This window comes from Mytilus galloprovincialis, chromosome 6 (genome assembly GCF_965363235.1).
Source record: "Mytilus galloprovincialis chromosome 6, xbMytGall1.hap1.1, whole genome shotgun sequence".
NCBI lineage: Eukaryota > Metazoa > Mollusca > Bivalvia > Mytilida > Mytilidae > Mytilus > Mytilus galloprovincialis.
Genome location: NC_134843.1, coordinates 37,497,423 through 37,513,743, shown reverse-complemented (window position 1 = coordinate 37,513,743; position 16,321 = coordinate 37,497,423). Strand labels below are relative to the sequence as shown.

At 31.1% G+C, this 16,321-nt stretch overlaps 1 protein-coding gene across 2 annotated transcripts in view; it reads left to right on the top strand.

The window, feature by feature from the left end:
* The first annotated feature begins 2,667 nt into the window (after window positions 1-2,667).
* LOC143079513 (tetraspanin-1-like) overlaps window positions 2,668-16,321 on the top strand; it is a 36,324-nt gene continuing 22,670 nt past the window's right edge. The window contains exon 1 of one of the 2 annotated variants that reach the window (XM_076254884.1): window positions 2,668-2,820. The gene's annotated coding sequence lies outside the window, so the exon portion shown is untranslated. Of the gene's footprint in view, window positions 2,821-14,724; window positions 14,882-16,321 lie in introns of those variants that run through there. The other variant, XM_076254885.1, reaches the window with a different exon arrangement.

Genomic DNA, 16,321 nt, shown 5'->3' with positions numbered 1-16,321 from the left:
TGCCGCTGTAATGGGGTCCGTTTAAACGGTTTTTGATATGTCAAATAGAAGATTGGGTGGGAAACTTTACATCAAATATCTACGAATTGAATGATGGTAGTTTCAAGGAAACAATAAAATTTGGTTAAAAATATAAATATATGAATTGGTGGGTATTTTGAATTTAAACAAAAATCTAACTAGTGTCGGATTCTGGGGGAGTACATGTGCTTAAATGAAAAATATTTTTCTGCACAAAAAGGTCCAAAACATTTTTCGGCTCGCTCCGCTCGGCAAAACATCCACATCATTTCAACCCTGGCTACGCCACTGAGCGCAAGCATAGAGAATTGAGCGGCACATACATAAGAGGAGCGTAGCGAGCGGCACATACAAAGGAGTAGAGCAGCGAGCAGCACATTCAAAAGAGCAGAATAGAGAACGGCACATACAAAAGATTACAGCGTGGTATTTATAAACTTTATTCAGTACAATATATTGTCTTTGTAATAGCGACAGAACATAAAACATGGAGGTCACAACATATTTATACTAACTTACTGCATCTACATGTTTACTTTTTAAATATATATTTATGATGTCGGCTTATTCAAACAAAACATTACATTCAAAATTCTAACACTTGGTGCACTTGAAACACCGTCAATTTAAAAAAGTTGTGTGTTTAATATCAAATTGCCTAGCTGGACTAATTAAGTTAAGGTTTATTACATGTATTTCAATCTTCATAATGTAAACGCGTTGGGCTCATATTTTATGTTGAATTTTAATTTAAAATTTTATTCTAGAGATTTTGTCATTCTATACCAATAAAAGTAATTTTGAATCGGTATTTTATAGACTGAGATACATACATTGTATAACGATCACAGGCACTTGTCTAAAAAAAAATCAAGAATGTGTCCCAAGTACACGGATGCCCCACTCGCACTATCATTTTCTGTGTTCAGTGGACCTTGAAATTGGGTTAACAACTCTAATTTGGCATTACAATTAGAAAGATCATATCATAGGGAACATGTGTATTAAGTTTCAATTTGATTGGACTTCAACTTTATCAAAAACTATCTTGATCAAAAACTGTAACCTGAAGCGGGAAGAACGCACGGACGAACGAACGGGTGGACGAACGGACCCACATACTGCCCCTCTACTATCGAAGTGCATGGGGCATAAAAATACTATATAACTTTAGTGTTATATTATGTATATAGGATTATTTTTTTTGAGACAAGTGCCTGTGATAACGATGTATAATATCACCGCGGCTGTTTTCGATAAAAAGACTTAGTATTGTTGAGACGAACACTAAAAAAAAGACATCTTATTTTCATGTCATGTTGACATTATGTACTACGTATGAATACTGTATTATAGTAGATTATCTATTATACAACAATAGGATTTCCTTCATAATACATTGTAGTTTGTATTGCGTACGTCTACGAGGGTCTGATTGCGGGATTTTAATATTTTCAGTTACTTTTCTGTAGTTATTTAATGTTTCTCAATTTTTCTCTATTCCTCAAATCTAAGCAATCAATTATTCCATTTTCCTTTATTTTTTTGCCAAAAACTCTCCAGAGTATTTTGGAAACCCCACCCAGATCCTCATCCATATAAAATGATTAACTCAACTGATTTATAATAAGAAAAGACTCACATAACATAGTTTGGCCCCAATTAAAAATTGCAACAAGTGTAGTATCTTTTTAAATTTAATATCTATTTATGCGTACATTAGTTAATACAGGATGTTTCTTACATAGGATTGAATGTTAAACACTCCTGTGACTCAAGGGATGGTACTTATTACATTACTTAAAGCACATACATGTAGATTCTAAATTACGAAATACAGATTTCAATCTGTTTTTTGTGAATTAAAATAATGTTGCAGAAAAGGTATATAAAGCGTTCTGTAAAATATATTATACAAACGAAAAAACAAACAATTTCATAACACATTTTTGCAAGTTTTGTTTATCAAAAATTGATTTTCATATTGGTCAATATTTTTTCCCAATTTAAGTTAAGAGGGGTGTTAGGTCAATGAATAAACTATGTGAAAAACTTGAGTTTTTTTTAATTCTACATTGAACTTTTGATGTCGTCCTTAAGTCCGAACAATATCGATTGTAGGTCGTACGCCTGCCAAATTTGACCCTTCCTTACACAAAGACAGCAAAGTAAAGTTTAAAAACTACAGATACCCAATTAAGGAATATAACGAACCCTTATTCTTACGCAACTATAAGCTAGGAAAATTATTTTGAGAACATATTTCCATAACCGAACCTGGATGACGAACCTCCCTCATGTATGCGCACCACAGGCAAACATAGATATTAATAAAGCCAAAACTATAAGAGTGAATTACATTCCATAAAAATATCAATTTAAAGGAAGCTGAACGGATAACAATTTGTTTCAAAATAAGCGAACGCCCCAGCCTTTAAAAAATTACTTTAAAACGGCGTTTCGCATTTATCTTTACATGAATAAAAATAAAAATATGAGTTTGCATTTAAAATTCAAATTAAGTGTAAATATACAAAGAAAATAAAAGCAAATATAAGCTCTGAAGATATTGATTTCTGATTGAAGAATACTGACCCATTGTGAAAAGGTATTTAAAATAAAAGTGAACGGTCTAGTTTCATGACGTAGCTCCACTGAAGAGGGACGATATTATTGATCTTTCGTGGTAAACGTCACTCTTGCATATCCTGATTTATCACACTGTAAGATTATTGACTGCGGAATTAGTATCATACATTTCAAGGATTTACAAACCTGAGGAAGAAAACAATCATCAAGGTAAAATGAAAATAATATAATATATTTCTTTACATGTAATAACTAATTATTGTTCTGTGTTGAATGATATCGATGTAGCATTTTTTTTTCTTCAAATGTCTTATTTAGATTAATGTCGGTGATAGCTAAATGGATTTAAAGTGAAATAAAAATCTATAATGAAGATTACTAATAGTAATGGCTTAAATGAATATTGAAATAGAGATGTGTTTCAACATATGAGGGGGAAAAAGGAATAGAAAAAAAATATTCAACTGTACATATCGTTCAACCTTTTTCATCTATTTTGAATATATGTAACGTATAAGAAACCATAGGAATAGCTTTCTTTAATTGTTGTATAAATCAGAACTTTGATTTGTAGCAAGAACAAATATACTTTTCTTTTTTTTCATGGATTTTTAAAAGACAGAAACAAATTTTTATCATTAATTTATACATAAAATTGAGAATGGAAAATACTGACGAATGATAAAATTCTTGACGGGTATCATTATTCCGAACCAAACAAATGGAAACCAAATACGTAAAAGGGTCTTTTAGACAACGAAAGAACTTTCACTAAAATCTAAAAATGTTTGAGACCCATTTAAGTCAGAAGCCGGTAATACAGTAGTCGTCTTTGGTTCAGATATAGACCTGTCATATTTATTTTTCGTTAATATCCGGACGTTTGTTTTACTCGATTGAACTGTTTCACGTTTGTTAAGTATGGACTTTATAACGCTGACTCAACGTTAATGACTATACGGTATTGCTGTTGTCAGAAGACTACATACTGTGACTTTCACGTCGTTTTGGACATTGGAGGATTAGCAAACGTACACCATCTTATTATTTTTACGTTTTAATGTATTGATACCAACAAAAATGTGTTTCAAGATGCCATTTTCATATCATCGATATTTGAAACAACTAGTAACAGAAAAACTTTATCCGTGCCTATAAATCCTTATGAAAAAAGTATGTCCCCGTGCTCGGTATTTATACACAGGGATTCGGATTCGGATTGAACTTCGGAATCCTTGGTTGTTTCCATTTACCCATAACTCTGACGTTGAAAGCATAGCCGCTAGATAGAAAATTGCAAATTAAACGTTGAGATTGTGTTTGTTTTACATTTTCTTTCGAAACCGTATTTATAAAGATAAAATGATTTCAAACAAATACCTTATATCAGTCAAAATTAAAATCACGAACATAAATATTAGAAATGATTAAAGTTCAAATGTATACATACAAATTCAAGTATATTTAATCGAAAATAAAGATATACTGGCTTTGGTAAGTTTTAATTTTGAAATTAAAATAAAACTTGGATGTTGAAACTTATTAGAATCATTACCATCAACATCAATATATACATGTATGTGTTCAGAATTTGAACTTTGATAAATGTTATATATAAGTGCTACATGATTGACTTCTCAAAGGACGAACTCTGATATACTGCACTGGGATGTTTGAATCGGATCGTTTAAATTCTTCTCCAAATAATTCAATGAACTCTAATGATTAAGTTTAAATTACCATTAACAAAACGGTCTTAAAGAGTCCATAGAAATTGATTGAAAAAGTACAATTTATTTTTGCTAAAGAATCACTTTATTTTGACAACAAACTGACGGCACAGGTTAATTATTCGCGCTAGGTTTTTTATTACATTATAGTAAGGCGTCAATTACAAATAATTGTTAAAAAATGTGACTATCTTTAAACGGTTGATTTTGCATGATAATGATTAATTAGATATTAAATTCCATAACTAAGATTGATCGTATCCAATGTTATGAGACCCGTGTTTCTATTTTAATTGTATACATCATTGAAGTCAAAATATGCAAATATGATTCTTCCATGTATACATGTAGCTTATGAAAACCAGGTGTTGCTTTGTGCAAGCAGTGTCAAAAAAAATAGCAAAAAAAAAAAAGAAAGAATAGAAACAAATGGGCAAACACAATTATTGTATAGACAAAATTGGGGTGCTAACATATACATAAAAAAGATAATAAATAAACTCATCATAGATACCAGGAATAAATTTTAAATATACGCCAGACGCGCGTTTCGTCTACAAAAGACTCATCAGTGACGCTCGAATCAAAAAAAAAAAAAAAGAAGGCCAAATAAATAAAGGGCAAACAGTAAAAAGAATAGAGAAACTACAGAATTTAAATGTACCTCTATCCAGACCCTCCTTGGTTTTTTGTATTTTGATAAATCCTTTATTTCTATGACTGTCTAGCGGAACATTGAGTATTGCTGGAATTATAGGATTTATTAATGTTTGGAGTTATCGCAATCCTGCGGCATATATAGTGCTAGTGCACTTCTGTCACGATCACAAAGAAAACAATATGATTTGACATTTATTGTGTTTGAGTAGTCAACCAGTGAACTGATTTCATTAAAATATTAAACAATCATTGCCTTCTCATTCTCTTAACACATAACTATATTGGTATTTTTAGCACATATTTATAATTACTCCTCGTCTTATAGCTTTCAATAACCGCAAGTGCTCTTAATTCGTTGCTTCTTGTCTATTTGTATTCGTTGTTTTGTTTCTCGTACCAATCTTTTGAGTTTAGCCAATCACAACTGCTTTTTGCAGGTTTTTCTTATATTGTGCTGTTACACCACTATACCAGATAAGGTTGAGATTTGAAAGCTCATAAACATGCTTATTCCACCATCCCATTCTGCATGTACCTGTCCCAAGTCAAGAGCCTGAAAATCTGCTTCGATGGTTGGTGTTCTATGGTTCATTTCTGTAATATTAAATTTTCGTAAAATTGTTTTATTTTAATTTAGGCCGTGGTTTTTCTAGTTTAGTTGTTTCACATTTTGTAATATCGGCACATTTTATGGCTGACTATATAGATTTTCTCTACGTCGAATGCCGAACAGTGGCATATATAACTGCTTACGTTCACTTCATTTGAACTTTGGTTTATAGTATTATCATTGGCAATTATACCACATCTCCTTATTTTTTATAGAAATTAAAAAAATATGGTATAAGTGCCAACGAGACAACTCTACATCCAAAGTCGCAATGTGTACAAAGTAAACAATTATAGGTCAAAGTACGACCTTTGACACGGAGCCTTGTCCAACACCGAACAGCAAACTATAAAAAGCCCAAAAAATGACTAGTGTAAACAATTCAAACAGCAAAACCTTCGGTAAAATCTATATAAAAAAGAGAAACAAAAAACACTTATGAATCACATCAACAAACGAAAACCACTGAATAGGCTCCTGACTTAGGACAAGTGCATACAAATGCAGCAGGTTTAAACGTTTTACAGGCGCCAACCTTCACCCTAATATGAAACAGTAATGTAACATTACAACATAAATATTTGCCAGTAGAGTAATACGGTGATCTTGCTGCAAGGTACTAGACTAAGTGCACTCGTGTCACAATCATGAAGTAAACAATATAATTTGACATTTATTATGTGTGAGTTGTCAACCAGTGAATGAATTTCATTCAAATATCAAACATTGCCTTCACATTCTTATAAATACAATCATAAACCAAAAACCGGTACCATATTGATATAACCCGTCTCAAATTTAGAAACTAAACCCAAAACCGTATTGATATATATAGGTATAAAATTCGTCTCAAATTAAGCCCAACAATTTCGCATTCTTAAATTTTTGTTCTCCCCTCAGCGAGATTCAACTATTGCGTCCATGACATCGTGGCAACACACCGCGTGCGCCACGAATATAGGGCTTTGTGCCTGATACTCCCACGCGATAGTGGTCAGTACATTTCCCCGAAAGTTATTCTTTATTCCAAAGTACCTATCTATATGTTAAATCTTGGAAATAAAACCAAGAACAAATATAAACAAGAATGTGTCCATAGTACACGGATGCCCCATTCGCACTATCATTTTCTATGTTCAGTGGACCGTGAAATTAGGGTCAAAACTTTAATTTGGAATTAAAATTAGACAGCTCATATCATAGGGAACATGTGTACTAAGTTTCAAGTTGATGTAACTTTAATTTCATCAAAAACTACCTTGACCAAAAACTTTAACCTGAACTTCACACTATCATTTTCTATGTTCAGTGGGCCATGAAATTGAGGTCAAAACTATAATTTGGCATTAAAATTAAAAAGATCATATCATTGGGAACATGTGTACTAAGTTTCAAATTGATTGAACTTCAACATCATCAAAAACTACCTTGACTACAAACTTTAACCTGAAGTGAACGGACGCACGGACGGACGAAGGCACAGACCAGAAAACATCATAGTAATGGCCCTCTACTATCGTAGGTGGGGCATAAAAAAACACAAAAGATTCATACTCTATTAACCAACTGAGAAAGCAATTTAGACTTCCTTCTTTATCATTTGTGTCGATGTTATCCACAGATTATATTTTTAAGATTATCAGCATTCTTTCTCGTTATCGTAAGTTTAACATTTGACCTGTTATAAACATATTTCTTTCACCACAAATATAGCTGTATTGTCGTTAAATTTCCTGTTTACCTATATTTGAAGTTCAGCCTTGACAATGGTTTCATTATTCTGCTTCCTTATTTTGCTTGAAATTTGATTATATTCTACCAACAACACAAAGCTGTTTACATTTGACCCTAGTATTTGTGGATAAAAGTTTCCTTGTTTCAGAATGATTCAGGCGTTTTACCGTTCATACATACACCTTTCTTTCATCTTAATTTCAGTTTTTTCGTGTAAAAATATTTAACCCTTCAATGTGAATTCGATTCAGAGCTGTATGTTTTTGGTTTGCTATCTCCTTAAAGTATTTTTGTATCCAAGCTATTTGGATCTTCTTTTTCTCTTCAAAATGAAAATAACGTTTTTTAATCTTGAAGATTTTGAATAACAAACAAAATCAAACCAAAAAATAACAAAATACATCAAGACAGAAAGTATATTGTTCAGACTATGACAATAGGGTTACTCTTTGGTTAAATAAACCGTGAAAAAAGTTTATATATGAAATTATGCACGCAGAAAATGAAAATTGGAATGTACTAGGTAAAAGGTAAAGGTTAAAGAATTGAGACATTCTTACAAATTCATAAATAATTTTGATTTTATTTTTGATTTTACGAGTTCAGTTCAATGCACATGAATCAAATTTCATTGTTTTCATAAAATGATCCGATATTTCTCACCCACGTCCAAATATAGTTTTGAACCTAATACACATTTAGCACATATTTACAATTCCTTGTCCAATCAAATTCTGAGTATTCACCTTCTTAGTTCATTAGTTCTTATTTCCCTACATACTTAGTAACTATGCATCAATACCACAAGGGACAGACCTTTGCATTAAATTTCATAGAACACAACTTTCTATTGACTAACCGTTACTAAAACTAATTGAAGTTCATTCAGTTGTAACATATATATATTAAGATAAAGAATTTTTTTAATTTTTTTTTTTATCTTATTGTTCTGTGATTACAAAATGTAACTGATTATGCTTCTAATATATTAAAATAATGGTTCATCTAAAAAGAAAAGTGGTGTTTTGGTAGACATATAATAATTTCAAAATAGTCAAAACTAAAAGTTATAATTCCGACTTCTCAGTGTTATCCTATCCTTAAAGCCAATTGTAATTACCGCGCGGGTATCTGATTTATCATAGATTTTACGATTTTGACAATTTTGTTTGGTTTTGGAATGTTTTTCTTTCGATTCTTTTCTCGAACGTATTATCTAATGAAGGCTTTTCCAGAATTATATGTTTTAAGCACGGAAATAGCTATACTCGAATAACTCCCAAATCCTCTTTGATCACCTCAACTTTCAGAATAAAATTGGAAATGGGGTAATATGTCAAAGAGACAACAATCCACCCAAAGGGCATGTTACAAATATTCTAAAGTTTGTTATTAAAATTGTCATTGAAAATTGCTGTTTAAAGACTTAAACATTTTTTTAACATTTAAGAATGATCTCCCTCATGTATGTGCATATCTCATTTTCCTTGTCCAGGTAATGCTTTATACGTTTGGTTCATAGTTTGGGGGAAGGGTGAATTTCAAAAAAGAGGATTTTTCATCGTTTTAATTTTCGAATATTTTGACCTTGACCATCACCACAGTGTCTTAACTGCCAAAACGTGTGTCTCGTTATCAAAGATCGCAAATTTCTTGAGGTGATTCAAGTATGACTTCTAAATTGTGTAATATAAGTCCGCTTAGCTGGTACACTTTCTAGAACGCATTTACCAGTAGTACGGCACACATTTCCAACTAGTATGCAGTGCGTATACACGAAGTCAACTGGCACATAGTTTTGACCCAAAAACATACATGTTACGAACCCCTGTGATATGGCACAGTAAACATTAACTCTATGTAATGGTATTAAATATTTTAAACCATGTAAATTGCGAAACAACAATATGTAATTGTTCGCCGTGTGGTAGAAACACTCAGACATGCGTGAGCAAAGATGGTTATCGATGAGATGTAATATTATTGATAAATTATTTATAATAACGGCTACGCTTGAAGGATGTTAATTAATTGAAGGAGAAAAAAATATTTCACGAATGAAAATAAAGTAGTTATGTAATTATAACTACTAAAGGGGATCATTAAAATGAGTGATTCGAATGGCATATATTTTTAAAGTAATATAACAAATATCGTGAGAGTAAGATTTTTTTTGATAACAAGACAATACAACAATAAAAGCACTGTTGTTTTTGTTGTGCAACTACTGAATTTGTGTTATAGATCATGTATACTCTTTATCCTTTGTTTTCTTTTATTTTACCCTCAATGTTCTTCAAATTCGTACTTTATTTGGCCTTTTAACTTTTATTGAGCGCCACTGATGGTTTAATATGGTAAACGGGACGCCTGTTATTATCTTTGCTATCGTTTTTAACGAGAAAAAATGAATTCTATTGCGAATGTCCCCGATTTTCACTGTTTTATATGATGTGGGTTATTTTTTCACACCGGTGCCGCTCAGTTTTTAAACGAATATTATTATTTAGAAATAGAATGAAATGAATGAATTGCACAAATCAACAGCTATTGGTTTTCTCTTGGTACTACTCTGTCCTCCGCCAATAAGAACTGACCACCACAAGATAACTCAATAGTGCTTAAAGTGTCGTTAAACAATCAATCAATCAAGGTGCATTATAGCTACGAGATATAAAAGAAAAAAAAATGTTTATCTTTTTGTTCAATCATTAATGATTATGAACGTGAAAAGTGAAATAATAGTTTGCATTTAGCAGATATATATTTTGTTTCTTTTTTGTCACACTGAGGTAAGAAACTTCGCTTGTAAGTGAATAATTCAATCTCATTGAATCCATATTCATGTGACCTAGGCTACTATAAGTTAACCCCTCAACTAGAGATGGATAACAATTTCAACACATGAATTGTAATTTATTAAAAGAAAAAGAAATGTCAACATTGAAAGTCAAACAAGATTAAAACATTTCATTGACTGATTTTATCGACAAAAACTCATTCAATATGAAATCAAACAAACCTAGAAATATCCAATTGCACGAGTTCGTTATCTATATATATGTTTGTATCGGGAAACGACCGGCATCAGTCTTTGGAGGTCAGGTCGATGGTTATTGAGTTGACGTCTGGACTAAAAAACTCGAGAAATGCTGATACATATTATCATTTGGATATACGTTTAAGGGTGTTTTTTCAAAAGAAAATTTGAGTCAAACGAGTGAGCCGGCATTTGACAGGTAATGACCGTTTAAACAGCTCAAGCAATAATAATAGCAATCTTTTTTGGAAGTATTTCATTTACAAAATGCTTTTGTATGTATAACATCCTTTTAATCAAAGGATGGGGTTAAATGAAAAGTACCAAAAATGTATATTAAATCAATGATAATATGATCTCATCCAAACCTCAATCTTGGATGCGAAGCATACTATAAGTTATATGGTTCGCTACTGATCCCCTACGGATCCATAGAGGGTTAGTAAAATCCATAGGGGGTGAGGTCGGATGGATCCGTAGGGGGTCAGTAGTTAACCGTATAACGAATTTATCGCACGCTAGACTTTTTCTGCTGCGTTTTGTTGAAAAATAAACAATGAAACACAGCAACATTAATAGATGACGTCACCATTAACGTGTCATGAACCCTTTATGAAATTTACTAACCCCTACGGTCCCATAGGGGGTCACCACGTGACGGCGTTAAACCAATCACAACGTGATAATTTACCCGCGGTGCGATAAAAAACTTTATCATATACTTAGACTAAATAACATATGATTTTTACTGTATGATAATAGCATTAAATTAACGTAAATTCCATATTTTTCGAATTGGTGCTTAGCGGGCTGATATGAAAAGTTTATCACATGCTTCGATTGTTATCACATGGCATTCCGGTGATACTCGGCAAATTCCGGAAAATACACCTCAATGCTACGTTTTCAGTGAAAAACATTACGAAATAGTATACAAAACAATTATTTAGATACTGAAAAGTATACTGTGTAAAAAAATAACAAACAAAATAAAAATAAAAAAAATAAATAAACAAACAAACAAATTATTAAACAAATGCATTCTTTATAAGTTTCAAACATAATTTAGAAAGTTACTTTGAAAAGGTTGACTTTTCCAAACAGTGTTCATTATGTATATTGTTGTGTGTTTTTTTTTTTTTTTTTTTTGGTTTGTCGAGTCGTCCATATCAAAAATGTTTTCTCCTCTGTTGAGGCATATTGCAGAAAGATTTGATATCGAATGTACTAAATTTGGGTCCGACGTCCGTGAACTTTTCAATCTTTGAACTTCTATTTGGGAACCACGTAAAAGGATCAATATATGAATCTGTTATTTTACTCCATTGTTGAAGCATATGATAAAAAGATCATAACATGTCATTTTTCCATATCGCATGTATTATCAGCCCTCGGTCAATATCAGCCCTCGAGCCATGCGGCTCTTGGGCTGATATTGAACCTAGGGCTGATAATACATGCGATATGAAAAATGCCATGTAATAATCTGATATTATTCCCCTGATTACAGTAATATGTCTTCAAATTTGTCACAAACTCCATGTTTAGATGATCTTGAATATAGACAAAGAGATACATGTACAGTAACCTGTATGGGATCTCGTCTGCGGCTTCCCGTCGAATAGTGGTATGAAGCAGACATAATATTCTCACATAAAAAATTTAAGAGATTATATTTGATTTATAATAAACTCAATTTTAGCGAATACACAAGGAGAATTTCTGAGCAATTGCTGAACTTAATTTGTTTCATTCAATAATGTGTATAGAATTATATCAAAATTAATGATATTGACAGTTTAAACGTTAATGAATATCCCAGGATGATTTCTAAGCACTTTGCTCAGCTTGTTCCATCTAATGACGTGCATAGTAGATGTAATATTTCTATACAAATCCTTGTTCTATAGCAATACTATCTCAAATTCTCAGTTTTTAATATGTTGTATTAAATTTTTAAAGCTTCAGTGTAAACCATGATTAGAATTACAATTGATCTGTTCATAACCAACATGGCACTGTGGATGGGTTCTACAGAATAGCGAATAATGGACAAAAAGTGCAGAATAGTTAAGGGCATAACAATTTAAAGAATCGAGAACCATAGGCAAACAGATAGAAAGTAATTATGGGTTGTTGAAATATAAATAACCGAAGCTATATGGCAACATTTATAAAGTGTAATGAAAAACGACTGAAAAATAAAAGAATACATAATTGAAGGGGCCGCCATTCAGACCCTCAATCATTGATCGTCTGTACCATATAAAAAGATGTTTGTTAGTATTGCTATCAACACGCTCACCTGACGAAAGGTAAATTGATTATGTCTCAGCATTCTGTTTATTTCATTTGAATAAAGTCTTGTGCATTTCTAAAAGAAATCTTACAAGAGATTGATTTTTTTGCGGTTTGATAAAGACATTAAGATAGCTGGAGTGGAACTTACTTGTTTTGTGTTCTTAAAGATAACAATACTTATCGATAACAATACTTATCGATTGGGAATTGACCAGAGAAATAAAAAATAAAAGACATTGGGTCTTTGATTGTTAAAGATATTATTAGTTTATAAACATCATAGTATATTTATTAGTTGAAATTGGACTTTGAACTAATGTAGCTTTTTATGAGTGCGAGTTCTCTTATATATCAGTACTTCTTTTACTTTATTTTTGTTTGCTTGTTATTTGTTTTTGGTCTAATACATATCTGCATGAATACCTAAGACCTTTACGACTGATTTGTACATAGTGTTCTTGTGTTGTGTGAATACAACATTGTCATTGGTGAAGGGAGGGTATCAACAATGTTCAACCCTCTACAATCGGCATATTCCAGTATCAAAAGCTGTTGTTGCAGCTTCAAAAGCTGTTGTTGCAGCTTCCAAAAATGTTGTTGCAGTTTCAAAAGCTACTGTTTTTATTTCCATACTTATTTTGTTGTTAATGAAATATTTTCCATTAGACGTTCAGCAAACACCAAAAAGTTCTCTCAATGTTTTCACGATTTCTTCCTACATATGAATACATGTAACCTGGTATCAATTTAGAGAAATCGTGACTCATTTGCGGTGAATATAAGTTTAAATAAACTGTCATTTTAAGTATGTATATTAAGACTTAAGTGATACGTCCATTTTCACTGACCTAGTACACAATTTTATTGAGGGGCCAGTTGAGGACCACTTCTGGGTGCGGGATTTTCTCGCTACGTTGCAGGCCCTTTGGTGGCCTTCGGCTGTTGTCTGCTCTTTGGTCGGGTTGCTGTCTCTTTGCATATTTCCCATTTCCAATCTCAATTTTATTGACTCGTAAAATTGTGTTTAAATTTTGCATTGATCTTATCTCATTAATGTTCCGTGTAGTTCCGGCTTATTAGATGAAAACGTTTTAGCGTTTTTAATTTAATTTCTTTTGCATATTCAAAGTAATATTAAGTGCAAAATTAGCAAGAGTTTAAGTCTAATAAAACGTATTTAGATAAAGTCTTATTATACACCTTTCTGATAATGAGAGAGTTGATTTTTTCAATCATGACTTTGCATGTATGGGATTGTTGATGCATGCCGCATATTTATTTCATTTACTAGATATTAAATTTGATACAGTTCAACTTCAGTTTACCGTTAATTCATTTTCAATAGAGTAATATGTGGGAATATTTCGTACACTGAGAATCCTACATAAATTAAATTGATGTTTCATAATATATTAAATATTAGGAGCTGCTTAAGGTTATACCTTACTAGTTGAATATCATGTTCATGACATAATAAAACCGTACACCAAGTCGACAAACGGGTCTTTTCATCTTTTAAGTATGCACATTTAACTATATCATGTATATATACTTATAGAAAACAAAAATCCAGTAGCCCTTTTCACAAAAAAAATCTTAAGTGTAAAATTAATCTTACGATAAAAATATTTAGTTGAATTGTTAAGGAATATTTTAGACTTACGATAAATTTTACACTTAAGATTTCTGGTGAAAAGGGCTACAGAACCTTCAGTTGAGGTATAGATAGATAGATAGATATTTTTATTTTAAAGTACTACTTGGTAAATATACATGAAATACAATATATTACAAATTTAAATTTATATCTTTTTTTTATACTTTCTCACGGTGTACAAATAATAGAATAACTGTTATAATTTCCAATTAGTGTTTTTTTTTCAGTATTATATTATCAATTAGTTGAACATGTTATTACATGTTATAAACATGATATATATCTTTTTTAATAAAGGTGTTTGTAATACGTCGTCCTGACGTCAGGAAGTTTTTTCAATGATAGATATTTAATCCATTTATCTATACTATATACTTGAGATATTTTGAATATTTTTTTCAAGAGAAACTCAATTGAATTTCGAAATAACTCGCTATATATAGTGTAGAGATACCATCTACAGTGTGTGTTAAAACAAAAACAAAATATTTATGCTTAGAGGAATAGTATCAGTTTAGAGATCGTTGGATACAAACAATGTAAGTTGATTCTTTTTTTTTTTATTTGAAAAGTTTAAAATTTAAAACATTTTTAACATTTTACTACGTTCCACAATTTGTATTTTAGTTGTTTTTAATAGTTTGTATAGTTGTAGAATGATATAGTGGCTCATACCCCTGTTTAGGCTTGATATCTGTCATATTTTATTATTGTGCAATGAAATTGTATATCATACAAACTTAGTAGACGAATATCACATTTTAAGTGCCCTCCCCCCCCCCCCCCCCCCTCAAAAAAAAGGCAAAATATACTGGATAACCATATACATATATAATCAATCACATGTTGAAGGGTTTTAAACAGAGAATATATTTATCTTTGATGAATTACTGAAATATTTTTGTCACAAAGTTCGTTTTTATACTGGAATTGTAGAGATGTGACGTTACAACAAAAATATAAGCTTGTGATCTGCAAACATACAGACAAAACATATAATTGTTGAAAGCAAGCGCTACATGTATCAGTCCAACAACTGTCAAATCGATGTAGCTCAGATCAGAAATGCATATTCTTATGTTATATAACAGTTTATATTAACAAATATTTTCAAGCTTTAGAATTGTCTTTGTCTAAATCTAACAAAATGTGTTCAAAGTTTAAGTAAAGAGAGCGCTTTTTCATATACCCGATATTTGACACAAAAATCAACTGTTTCTTTCATCTGGCGAGGAAAAGTACTTTTACAGTATGTCTTTTTGTTTTCTTGTCCTTTCTTTCTGTATTTACATTAACGATTGATTCTTAATGATCTCTTTAAAATTATACGACTACCTGAAAATACAAATATTAGCACAAACTAAAATATATGACATCTTTATTATATATTCTAAACAGGACACATTTAGTTTTGGAATATTTGTTCGATTAATAAATAACGAATTTATTACTTTTATGATTTAATACCTAGTGCCCTTGTCTGCAGTTTATAATATCCATAATAATAATAATAATAATAATAATAATAATAATAATAATAATAATAATAATAATAATAATAATAATAATAATAATAATAATAATAATAATAATAAACAAACTAATCAATTGTAATAACAATAAATTGTTTGCAATAGAACGAATGTAGATGTGTAGTCAAATTGAATATTTTGTAGAACATGTATACATGTACCATCGTAATCGAGCAAAACGAAATTGGTGCCGATAATCTTTAACCAGGCTGCTGTTGTATAAAAAAGGGGGAAGCGTGAAATTTAATCTTGTTAAAAATCGTACTGAAACATACACCAGTATAATACTTTTCATCCTTTATGATATAAAAGTAAACACTAAACGCCCAAGGAAGTGCGTATCAATTGATTTAAACTTTTATGGATTCTATCAAAACTAAAATCTGACATATCCTTTTAAGAACAACAAAATATTCATTTGATTTGTTAGAATTGCCATTTTTCGGA